Here is a 12,675-nt window from a genome sequence, read left to right as displayed (position 1 = left end):
TATATATATATATATATATATATATGTATGTATTTGTACATATGTATATGTCTAGACGTCTATACGTCTATATATCTAGATAATGCCTGGTGTTGGCTTAATGGTTCGGGTGATGGGCTTTTCATCCTAGAATCCTGAGTTCAAATCCCATTTGTCTGTTGAATTAATATCAGGTGGGGTTGACTCTGCCTGTCATCCTTCTGAGGTTGGCAAAATGAATGCCAGCTTGCTGGTATTTTGTGGTGGAGTGGTGACCTGTCCAGGATCGTGTCCAATGACTAAAGAAACTGCTTCGGCAGCTCCAACGCTCTGCACAGAGTATGGTCCCAATGGATGTAAATGTGTGTGTGTGTGTGTGTGTGTGTGTGTGTACATATATATATATATATATATATATATATATATATATATATATACTCCTCCCATAGTCTTCTAGCCCAAGAAGCGGCATAAAGGAACCATGAAAGGCCACACATGGCACACCTTTTGCTGTTTCAAACCCTTTCTCGAGTTCATCCACCTTAGCGGAAGAGCATGGCACTTGGAGATTAGGAAAGTGTGTGGTAATGCATTGGTTGTGATATGTTGAGGATTGGTGGAGAGGGTGAAGGTGCATGACCTTTACTAACTCATACTCGCAACGCATATTTATCCCCATGTACTGTATACAATCTAACTTAAATGCTGAACAGATTACTGATACAACCGACTCTAACCTTATGTGTACGTGCTTTTATTCACCTGAGGTGCACAATGCTCTCTTTGGCCCCATAACTGTCACAATATATATTTGACTCCTCTCATGCTCTTCGAGCCAAATAAAGCTGCATAAAGAAACCATGAAAGGCTACCCAAAGTAATACTTTTGCTGTTTCAAACTCTTCCCAGAATTCCTCCACAGCTGTAAAGATATTCACAAATAGTACATAGATGAGAATCCCAATATGCTACACACCCACTCAGCTGCTGGACTAGTTTCATCGCTTGTTGGCGAATCATCAGCGACAGTGCAGAAAGAAATGCATACCAATGAGGCTCCAAAGCATGTACCATGTGTAAACATTGAAAGCAGTTAACATATAAATGACCCATATCTCACCTGTTAACACCAATATCTCACCTGTGAATGGAGGGAATAACCAATTAGCTCTTACATCATCAATGAAACCCAGGTGGCTTGGATTATATAAATAAATACACTCCTCCCATGCTCTTCTTGTCATAGAAGCTGCATAAAGCAACCATGAAAGGTTACACAAGGTAAGACCTTTGCTATTTCAAACCCTTCCCAGAGTTCCTCCACAGCTGTAAAGACATTCAGAAACAGCGCATGCATGAGAATCCTAATGCTACAGACCTCTTCAGCTGCTGGACTGGTTTCATCACTTGTTGGCGAAATATCAGTGACAGTTAAAATGAAACGACAGGTAAAAATGAAAACATTGAAAAAATGAACATAAAATTGCAAACGAGTTGCCAAATACAAAGACCTCTAAAGCAATTCAGTTTTCATATCTTATCTAAACGAGTGACATGGCCAAACTTCATATGCAGCAAGATGTGCAAAGACAAACACAACATTGAAGGGTTTTTGGTTGCATGTGCCCCTCCCGGGAAAACTCTGTTGCAATACGTAGTGGAAAATTTCTGTCAATACCACAATGGTCATCACGAGTTTTAAAATTGACACCAATGCCACAATGGATGGATTTTACTGGCACTTAGGATGAAAGCGGAAGGTCATGAGGACCAAACCTTGGGGCTGGAAAGGAGTGATGTTGTGCAATAGGGCATAACTTCAGACCATGGCTTGACACTGATGTCCATCACCGGTGAGACAAGCACACTTGTTCTGTACAGCATATGAAAATAGTGGAGACCCCATTCCTAGAGGGAGAGTACATACAGCAGGTCCTGCCTTGCTGGCACAAGCACAACACAGAATTATGGCAGAAACAAAGGAGGTAGATGATTGTGGGAAGACAGGAAAAGACAGGAGAGGGGAGACGAGGAAAAAAGAAGTGTTGATGAATGGCAGTGCATACTGCAAGAAGACTTGGCCAACAAAATAGAGGAGATGAGATCAACACCATTCAGGGAAAAACCACGACTAATGAATAGAAAACAACCAAACGGACAGAAGTACTTGAAAGAAGAGCAAACCAAGCACTCAGCAAAATGATACGAAGAACATCCCCCTTAAAATTAATCAACACTTAATGTTTTACTGTAGCATTGCACATTCAAGAGAAAGTAACATGTAAACAACACCCAGAAAAATGGCCAGGTCCCACAAACACAAATCAAACACCACCTTGGAAATAATATTCGTAGTAATAGTAGTAGTAGTAGTAGTCAGAGTCAAAGTAATAATAATAACAATATTTTTTATTATGATTATTATTTAACCTTTTGCCAATGGGTATAAGGTGCTGAGAGAAAGAGAGAGCGAGGGGCGGAGGTGCGGGGTGGTTGAAAAACAGCTACACAGAGGGTATAAATAAGTCTTCAGGCACTTTTTTAAAGATTCAAGTTTTGTTATCCTATACTGTATATTATCATTGGAATTTGGAGTTTGTTCCAAAGTCTTGAGGCAATTGATTGAAAAGAACTATAGCCTGCCTTTTTGTGGAATTTATGTACAAGGAGAAGAGGGGGGTAGTTGGAGAGTGGAGAGAGTTAGCTGATGACAGAGGGAGGTGGAGAAGGATTGTAGTCAAGGCAGGGCAGAAGCTTGGTGCCATTGGACCTCACCCCTCATAAAGGGAAGAGGAGGAGGATGAGAAGAAGAAGGAAAGAGCCGTTCGAGAATGAAGTGAGTAAGGTGTTCTCTGCTGCGTAAAACATGATGAGATGTATATTGGAAGGGAAAATAACAAGGTCATGAAAGTTTGAAGAATTATTCTATATTGTATTCTCTCTTCAACTGGAAGCCAGTGTAATTGGCTTAACATGGGAGTTAACATGGTACCACTTAGAATGCTGAAAGATCAGACGAGCACTCTTGTTCTGCACTTTCTGTAATCGATATAAATCCTGTCTCGTGATTCCATCAAGTAAAAACGATCATAATCCAGCCTGGAAAGCACGAGTGTACGAACAACGTTATGACAAGTATCACTATTTCTATACTTCCTGATGAGATTAAGATCATATAGATCTGCAAATTAGGGAGAGTGACACATCTGTGTGACCTGATCAGACGTCCTCATGTCATTGTCAAATGTCACTCCTAAATTTTGGATAATAGGGAAATGAGGGAACTCTTGACTGTTGAAGCTGAAAGTTTAATTCCAAAGTTGTTTATAATGGTTTGTTGAAGTAATGACTAATTCAGTTTTAGTAGAATTCAGCTTCAACTTACTATGCCTCAGCCATGCCTGTATGTCATTGACACATTTATGGAGATGAAAGTGAGTACAAGCAGCATCACCAGGTCTGGCCGGGTCAAAAATTGCATACAACTCAATATCATCCGTGTGTGCGTGTGTATATGTATATGTATATGTATATGTATATGTATTATATATATATATATATATATATATATATATATATATATATATATATATATATATATATATATATATATATATATATACAGGGGGCTGCAAAAGTAGGTATACAGTAAGAATTATACCAGTATTACCAGTTTTATAATAGTGGTGCTATGATTCATTTAATACTCAAATTCATTTAATTCATTAAAATCATTATTACCATTTTTAATATTTTAATTTTCGTAATTTTTTCTATAATACATCTTTTATTTGCAGGTAAAGTGGAAATTTAGCGATGGCTAGTAATTTAACGGACGAGGAGCGCAAATGAATTTTGAAACAGTACTGGAAGACAGATAAGAGTGAAGTTGTGCGAGAGCAGTGGCGAGAAACATTTGCATCGCCTCCACCAACGAGGCTCACCATTTACCGGATACGTGCCAAATTTGAGTGTCGACTAGTGGAGACGACTAGTGGAGTGCGTGAATGCCGGGGGCAAACAGTTTGAACATTTGAGGGATTAATATGTTTATTATTGGTATGCTATTTTTGATATGCTTGTATAAATAATCAATAAAATAAGTTTTGTGTGCACGTATTGTTTTTCATTACTGTACACCTACTTTTGCAGCTATATATATATATATATATATACAGTGGGGAGAACAAGTATTTGATACACTGCCGATTTTGCAGGTTTTCCCACTTACAAAGCACATAGAGGTCTGTAATTTTTATCATAGGTACACTTCAACTGTGAAAGACGGAATCTAAAACAAAAATCCTGAAAATCACATTGTATTTTTTGAAATAAGTATTGAAATAAGTATTTGATCACCGACCAACCAGTAAGAATTCCGGCTCTCACAGACCTGTTAGTTTTGTCTTGAAGAAGCCCTCCCATTCTCCAATCATTACCTGTATTAACTGCACCTGTTTGAACTCGTTATCTGCATAAAAGACAGCTGTCCACACTCAATCAATCAGACTCCAACCTCTCCACAATTGGCAAGACCAGAGAGCTGTCTAAGGACATCAGGGACAAAAATTGTAGACTTGCACAAGGCTGGGATGGGCTACAGGACAATAGGCAAGCAGCTTGGTGAGAAGGCAACAACTGTTGGCGCAATTATTAGAAAATGGAAGAAGTTCAAGATAACAGTCAATCTCCCTCGGTCTGGGGCTCCAGCAAGATCTCACCTCGTGGAGCCTCAATGATCATGAGAAAGGTGAGGGATCAGCCCAGAACTACACGGCAGAACCTGGTCAATGACCTGAAGAGAGCTGGGACCACAGTATCAAAGAAAACCATAAGTAACACACTAGGCTGTCATGGATTAAAATCCTGCAGCGCACGCAAGGTCCCTCTGCTCAAGCCAGCGCATGTCCAGGCCTGTCTGAAGTTTGCCAATGACCATCTGGATGATCCAGAGGAGGAATGGGAGAAGGTCATGTGGTCTGATGAGACCAAAACAAAGCTTTTTGGTTTCAACTCCACTCGCCGTGTTTGGAGGAAGAAGAAAGACGAGTACAACCCCAAGAATACCATCCCAACCGTGAAGCATGGAGGTGGAAACATCATTCTTTGGGGATGCTTTTCTGCATACCAGTGATTTTAGAGTAATGATGCAGAAATAAAGAAAATGACCAAACACCAAGACCTCAAAAATGAAGTGAAAATATCCTGGGGCTGAAGAATGCCAAAGCTGTACCAGTGATAGCTGGACATACAGGAATGATGACAAAGAACCTCACAGAGATATTAAACATAGGGGCAATACCCCTTGGCTCTCAGCTGGTAGTGGCTGGATAAGATAACCAGGAAACCACTGGTTGGCATGGATGACCCACAAAATATATAACAGAGAAAAAAGTAAATACCTGTGGATTTTTTTTCCAACACCATGAACAAACCTTGGTAGCTCACAGGTGATAAAACGTTATTGTCAAGTTTCATTGAAATTGTGTGTGTGGTTTCAGAAAAGAAAGCAAATACATATTTTGTGGGGCAACTCCCCCGGAGAACCTATTGGACCCCAATTCTTTAATATTGTGAACAAACTTTGGTACTTCATGGGTGATGAAGATGGTGGTCAAGTTTCATCAGAATTGTGTGTGTGTCGTTTCATAGAAGAAAGCAAATGCATATTTTTGAGGGGCAACATCTCCCTGCCCCCTAGACTCCGATTTTTTAAAATTGTGTGAACAATCTTTTGTACATCATGGGTGATGAAGGTTGCAGTGAAGTTTCATCGGAATTGTGTGTGTAGTTTTAGAGAAATTGCAAGTATTCGTGGAGAGACGGAGGAACGGATGGATGAGAAAGGAGAGGAAGGAGAGGAAGGAGAGGAAGGAGAGGAAGGAGAGGAAGGGAAAGAGAGAGAGAGACTTTTGTATGCTTTTATTATAAAAGTATCAAAACACACCAGAAAAAGCACACTCCATGTGTGCTTCAAAAAAAGCACACTTGAAAAGTACAGTAGGCACTTTGCAAAAACAAATCCAAACGATTTTACAGCAAAAATAAATTCAACACAAGTCTGAATACGACGATGGTTCACGAGCGGTATTTGACGATGTAGATTGTTTCAGAAGTCAAGGATGAGACAATGTGATAATGTTTGACCAAGTTATAAAAATGATCAACATTATGTGGTACGGATGACAGGTTATTAGCTGCAAAATGTCGAAAACCCAGTTTCGTTCAACAACTTTCAAAATTTGACCTTTGCATAACATTTAAAGGTCACAAAACAATGTTGTGGATATTAAAATAAGGAAACAGGATACGTGGTATAGCTTAATGGAGTTAGTTCGTCGAAGAAGGTCAAAAACCCGGTTTTATCCCCACAACTTTGAAAATTCGACCTTTGTGAACTTTAAAGGTCAAAGGTCAAGGATTATGACCTTTGGTGCAAAACTTCCTCTCGAACATTCCAGGAACATTATAACATCATATAAGCGATATGACATTTCGCACTCCTCGGATTATCCATACTTTGATGAAATCAGCGTAAAAACAAACTTGAAGGGGGCGCCACGTGCAAGGTGTTCGAGATAGAGGAAAATGGTTTCAAGACTTTAGGTGGGGAATGACCTCAAGATTATGCATAAAAAAATATTGGCATCCGAGCTCTCAAAGTTTGGGCGGTTGTCTGATTTTTATGTCAAAAGTCGAATTTTTCTAAGTTCGTGACCTTGACCTTGGGAGGAAAATGAAAAATCGAGCTCCGTGGGGCTATGCAGGTGCCATTGGGCTAACCAAATACCGAAACCCCTGCCAGATTCGACAAACCCCCTAGGAGAAGATGCAAATTGAAATCGGCTACCCCCTAAAAACACAGGTTTTTTGGGCGTGGCTCCGCCCATAATGGGCGCACCATGCCCATTTTCAGGAAAACACAACTAGATCATGATATAAACCTCCCATCAAAAGTTTATCAGGATCGGATCAAAACCCACGGAGCTATGCTCGGGACAGACAGACAGACAGACATACAGACAGACATACAACAATAACGAATATAGTGGTCACTTATTTTTTTTTGTGAACCAAAAAGCAATACAAACAAGGGTGTCTGTTCATGTCAAAACCCCCACAAAATAATACATATATGCAAAAAGTAAGTGTAAGTACTTTACACTTTTACAAACAGATTCCATCATGAAAAGAAACTCAAAACCTCATCAGTGTACCACAGATCACCCACAATATCCAGGCTCAAAATATAAGCCTGCTCAATTTTTACTCGTGCCAAAACCATACCTTTAAGGCACAAAAGCACATTTGCATTTTTCCCCTTCAATTTTGCTTTCCTGGTTTTATAAATTGCCTGTTTAGCAATGCCCAACAGAAAAGACAAAAACGAGAGGACTGGTTTATTTTTATAATTCCCCTCGATTCCATAAATAAAGACTGGAAAGTAAAAAACAAAATTAAATTCATAGCAAATCTGTTGAAGGAAGAGAAAGAGGTGTACCAATCTCTTACATTCAATAAAACCGTGGGCAACATTTTCAATCAAATCACAAAAAGGACAAAAAATTAGAACAGAAGAGTTAAACTTATGGAGTAATGTCTGTGTGACCAGGGCTTGATGTGCGAGTCTCCAATTCAGGTTTCCAGTTCGCCCAAGAGTTGGAGAACTATACATTTTGTTCCACAGTGGAGTTAAAAAAGCTCCAGCAGGTAAGGTCTCATTCCACCGATTTTTCAAGTTTTGTAAAACCAGGTATACATGCTTCCAGACATATGTTGTAGATAGCCATTTTCCCCATGACGTGAAACACACCAATTTCCTCTAAGTTTGAGGAGAACACAGCCTCTTGTTTCTTTGAGGCAATTTGAAGTATCAGGGAAATAGAGACATGAGTCGACCACTTCATCCACCCCAGTCCACCCGATGTTTAGTCTATGAAAGGTTTGAATTACTGCTTTCAAGACATTTTCCACAATACGAGCAGAACGAACACCAGCATTAAATGAAAGTGAGCTTACAGGTAGCCAGGCATTCAAGGATGGCTGCAACAGGTGTCACACTCTGTTTATTCCAACACTGGTGAAACAATGCATAAACGACCTGGAGGTTGAAATTCTAGAGAATAAAGGATTCCGAATTAATGGCTCATGTACGAACTTTTGGGCATCGTATGAGACCTCCAAATGTTGCACTCCGAGGACTTGCCAAGCATTCAAAAGGCTCTGATAAAAACTGGGGAGCTGAGACATGTCAACGTGTTGCAGGTCGATGAGGGAAAGTTCACAGTCATATTTCAGACCTTCCACTTTCTGCAAACAGGCGTTTGTGAGAGGTCGCCAAGGAACACACTCACTGTACAGTCGGCGCTTGATCGTGGAAATTCGGAATGCCATTATCCGACTTGGGATATGCATCAGATTTTGACCACCCGCATTTCGGGGTCTGCTGACCATGTCTGGGCCCAGCCAATGGTGGCCACCCCAGAAAAAAATCAGTCAGAACCCTCTGAATGCCTGTGACCAAGTATCTCGGAGGTTCAAGTGGGATAACTCTATGCCAAATTAATGGAACCACCATGTTGTTTATGATTGACACCCGTGTCTTAAGCGAGAGAAGTTGGTACAATCTTCTCCACCTTGCCAGTTTCAATTTAATTTTTTGCAGGAAGTTCTCCCAATTTTTTTGTTCATACGCTTCAATTCCTAGAAATAAGCCTAGATATTTAAACCCGTCACTACTCCACTGTATTCCTCCAGGTAAAACAGGCAGGGACGAGGAAGGCGATCTGGGGCCCACCCAAAAAGCTACACTTTTTTCCAATTTACCCTTGCAGTAGAAGCAAGCTCAAACTGGGTAAGGCAACGAGAGACCTCAGAAACATCTTTTTGATTTGCAATAGCAGCACAAATATCATCAGCATAAGCTGAAACAGCGACTTTGGAGTTTTGTGAAAGAGAGACTCCTAACACGGAGTTCCGAAGTAAAACTAATAAAGATTCAACGGATAGATTGTAGAGCATGCCTGATAGCGCACAGCCCTGACGGATGCCTCGCTGAAAGGGGAAAGGATAACAAAGACTATTATTAACCTTCAGCAGAGAAGATGCATTTTTGTACAATAACTTAACAGAAGCAATAAATTTTTCCCCAAACCCTGTTCTCCTGAATACATCAAACAAAAAAAAGAATGGTTAACACTGCCAAAAGCTTTTTCTTGATCTAAAATTAATAAACCAAAACCAGGAGATGTAGTTCGACCGAGACTGATGAAGTCTCTCACCAAAAAAATATTATCGTATATGGAACGTTCTGGAACACAGTATGATTGATCAGTGCCAATCAAGAAAGAGATGACTTCCTTTAGACGGGTTGCAAGTGCTTTTGAGAATATTTTACAGTCCGTGTTGAGGAGTGACACAGGCCGCCAATTTGCGGTCTCATGCAGGTTTCCTTTCTTCAGAAGGAGACACAAAACTGCCCTCCCGCAGCTCAATGGCAATTCACCTTGTGAAAGAGAGTGTGAAACACTCTCCTGAAAGACCTCAAGAAGAGGAGGGCCGAGAATGTCCCAGAAAGCCTTATAAAATTCAGCCGGAAGGCCTTCTCGTCCAGGGGCTTTGTCGTCCTTGCTATCCTTGAGCGCAGCAGTAAGTTCTCCAAGAGAAATGCCAGGCTCAAGCAATTGCTGTTGGTCTTCAGACAGAGAAGGGAGCTGTTCAAGCATCGGCTTTCTGTTCTCCTCATTCACAACTCTTTTTGCGAAGAGTTTAGAAAAATAGTCTTGTAGTTCATGCTTGATATCACTCTGGGAGGTCAACAAATCACCACCAGAAGAGTGTAAAGCATGGATTTGTTGAGAGGTCTTGACCATTTTTTCCAAATTGAAGAACCCTTTGTTTGGTGTGTCAAGTTGGATTTTTTCGTTCCGCAGTCGGACGAATGCACCGGCCGCCCGCTCTTTCACCATTTCAGCCAGAAGGGTCCTTTTCTCCAACAACTGCTGGACATTCGTGCTGGACAATCCAGCTTTCTGCTCACAGATAAGTATATCGTTTTTTAAAGCAGATATCACACCAAAAGTGTTGTATGTGCTTGTAAGAGCAGTATTGTTGGCAAAAACATTTGATTTGAAACTTTATGTAGTCCCACCATTGTCTTAAGTTCAAATATGAACCCTTTTGTGACTAGCATTTTTCCCAAACCATCTTAAAAGCTTCTATAAAATGTGCACTTTGTAAAAGTTTCAAATTAAAAGTCCAATATGCACTTCCACAGACATGATGAGGAAAGCCACACACCATAACAATCATGTGATGATCGGAAAAACCAGACGGCCTTATATAAGAGTTCTTAACAATGTTTACCATTTCATGATTAACATAAAATCTGTTGAGGCGAGCCATCGTCAAAACATTTCTTGATGCACAAACCCATGTATACTGACGGTTATTACGGTTTTGTACCCGCCACAGATCCACCAGCTTAAACTTTTTGACTAGCTGTGCCAAAGGCCTTGCACTGGGTGGATGAGGCTCACAAGTGTTCCGATCAAGTTGTGGGTTGAAGGTGCAGTTGTCGTCACCCCCCAGACACAACAACATGGTTAAGTCAACGGTGCTTACAAACTCTGCTAACTTGTACGGAAAGGCACCTCTTTCAGAGTTAGCACTAGGACAGTAAACATTTGTCATGCAAATCTTTAGGTTACTACTGACAAATCGCACACACAGTAAGTAACCTTTGCAAATTTCCTTACAAGTTATCTCCGAAGGCTGGAGTCGAGGATGCAACACTATTGCCACACCAGCCTTGGCCTCAACAAGCACACTTGAGAAAAAAAGACAACCCTTAAAGATTTCACACCACTCATCCTCAGTAGACTGATTTGCGTGCGTCTCCTGTAGCATTGGCACATCAATTTTTTCATTTTGGAAGAGCTGAAATACCTGGAGGCGACGCACTCAACTGCGGCCTCCATTGATGTTCAGGGATGCTACTTTTATCTCCACTCTGTTCGTTATTCTTGAAGCTCTTTACCAGTCCGAGTAACAAATTTCCTTAACCTTTGAAACTGAGGCTCTGACATGTTAACCTGATAAGGATCACAAATCATACTCCTTGCAGTTTTAATGAAATCGTGTAAATTCAGGAAGTAATCTTTGATTTTTACGTATCTTTTCCTGAATGTCTCATCCAGGAATTCAATCACATTTTCTTGAGACCCTAAGGTTGTGTCGTTTCCTCCTTCATCCTCTTGAGAGTTTAAAGCACTAAAATGTGGGGCGGAAGAGGTTTCATCTGAATCAAGTGCTTCATCTATAACCTCTCCTATTACTTGTGGAACATTTACTTTTGGCTCAACAGAAAGTTCTGCTCTGTTTTAACGGATCCCTCCGAATTCGCCTTGTCCATGTCCTTCCCCTCTCCAACCCTTACATCATCATCTGTGAGGGAGGGGTTAACATTTAACTCACAGGGATTTTCCCCTTTATCTATTTCTCCATCAATGTCAGACATAGCTGTTAACTCGTCTGAACAAGTTTGGTTAACAGGACAAACACTTAAAACATCCTGAGGTACCTCACCGTTCTCTGCGTCCCACTCAGAGTCGGCCAGTAGAGCAAGCGAAGCTTCCACATCCGCACACGACTCTGGTACCACCCAGGGGTTTCCAATGTCAGACGTCCCTTGGAGATCCCACGAGCCTGACACGATCTGGACCTTATTCTGCTCCTTTGCATCAAAGGCATTAACATTTGACCGTTTTTGGCCTTTTTTTCCTGGTATCCGTAACAGATAGCTCCATATTGTCCACACTGTCCTGTACAGTGGATGGTAAAGGAGAGGAAGCAACCACTTTCACTTCCTCGTTTGGTGGGGGTGGATCAATTACGTCATGATTACACCCCCCCCTCTCCAACGCCGGTCGGGGTGGACGAGTCCAATTCGTCGAACACCTCAGCCGGTGGGGGGGGGGTGGAGGCAGGGCGTCGAGCAGACTCGCGGGGATGTTCGAGCCATCACCGGCCACGCGGGGTCGCGAGCACCCAGGGACGCGCACGACCTTCGATGCGGGTCGGACGTCGCCACGCGGCCGCGCGTGCGGCGGGGTGACCCCGCGGACATGCTTGGGATGTGGAGGTCGACACCTGCGCCGTGCGTGCCCGTATAAAGGCAACGTGTGTTTGAATTGTCACAAGGTGGGTCATTTGGCGCGTGTGTGCCGTGGGGCGCCGGCCCCAGCTTTGTGGCAGAAAGCCATGGATCAGGTTTGCATTGGCCTGCCCGCTCAGACCTACCTGGACGATGTGCTCATTGCGGGGGAAACGGCGGACGAGCATCTGGCGAACATTGCCCAAGTGCTGACGAAGCTAGAAGCGTGCGGCCTGCGCTCGAACAGGGACAAGTGCCCGTTCTTCAAGCAGCGCTTGGAATACCTCGGGCACATCATCACGCCGGAGGGGCTGTTGAAAGGTCCTCGGAAGGTGGAAGCGATTTAACACATGCCACCGCCTCGCGACAAGACGCAGCTGCGCTCGTCCATTGGTATGGCCCAGTATTACCAAAGGTTCGTGCGCGGGCTCCGCTCACAACTTGCGCCGTTAACGCGGTTGCTCAAGAAGGACGAGCGCTGGGCTTGGGGGCCTGCACACCATGCGTCGTTCGACCGCGTCAAGCGGCTGCTCACAGAGGAT

At 42.3% G+C, this 12,675-nt stretch overlaps 2 protein-coding genes across 2 annotated transcripts in view; one reads left to right on the top strand and one right to left on the bottom strand.

The window, feature by feature from the left end:
* The window catches only part of GXYLT1 (glucoside xylosyltransferase 1), a 130,004-nt gene extending 118,254 nt beyond the window's left edge, over nucleotides 1-11,750 (bottom strand). Inside the window, exon 1 of the mRNA XM_085897307.1 lies at nucleotides 11,566-11,750. The gene's annotated coding sequence lies outside the window, so the exon portion shown is untranslated. The remainder of the gene's footprint in view (nucleotides 1-11,565) is intronic.
* Nucleotides 1-12,675, top strand: part of LOC147018034 (oxytocin receptor-like) — a 90,575-nt gene that overhangs the window by 28,335 nt on the left and 49,565 nt on the right. The gene's annotated exons all lie outside the window — the stretch shown is intronic.

Source organism: Eptatretus burgeri, chromosome 10 (genome assembly GCF_056783735.1).
Source record: "Eptatretus burgeri isolate ZD-2024b chromosome 10, Ebu_testis_v1, whole genome shotgun sequence".
Classification (NCBI taxonomy): Eukaryota; Metazoa; Chordata; class Myxini; order Myxiniformes; family Myxinidae; genus Eptatretus; species Eptatretus burgeri.
Note: the sequence above shows the minus strand (reverse complement) of the source record. Positions and strands in the feature narration are given on the sequence as shown.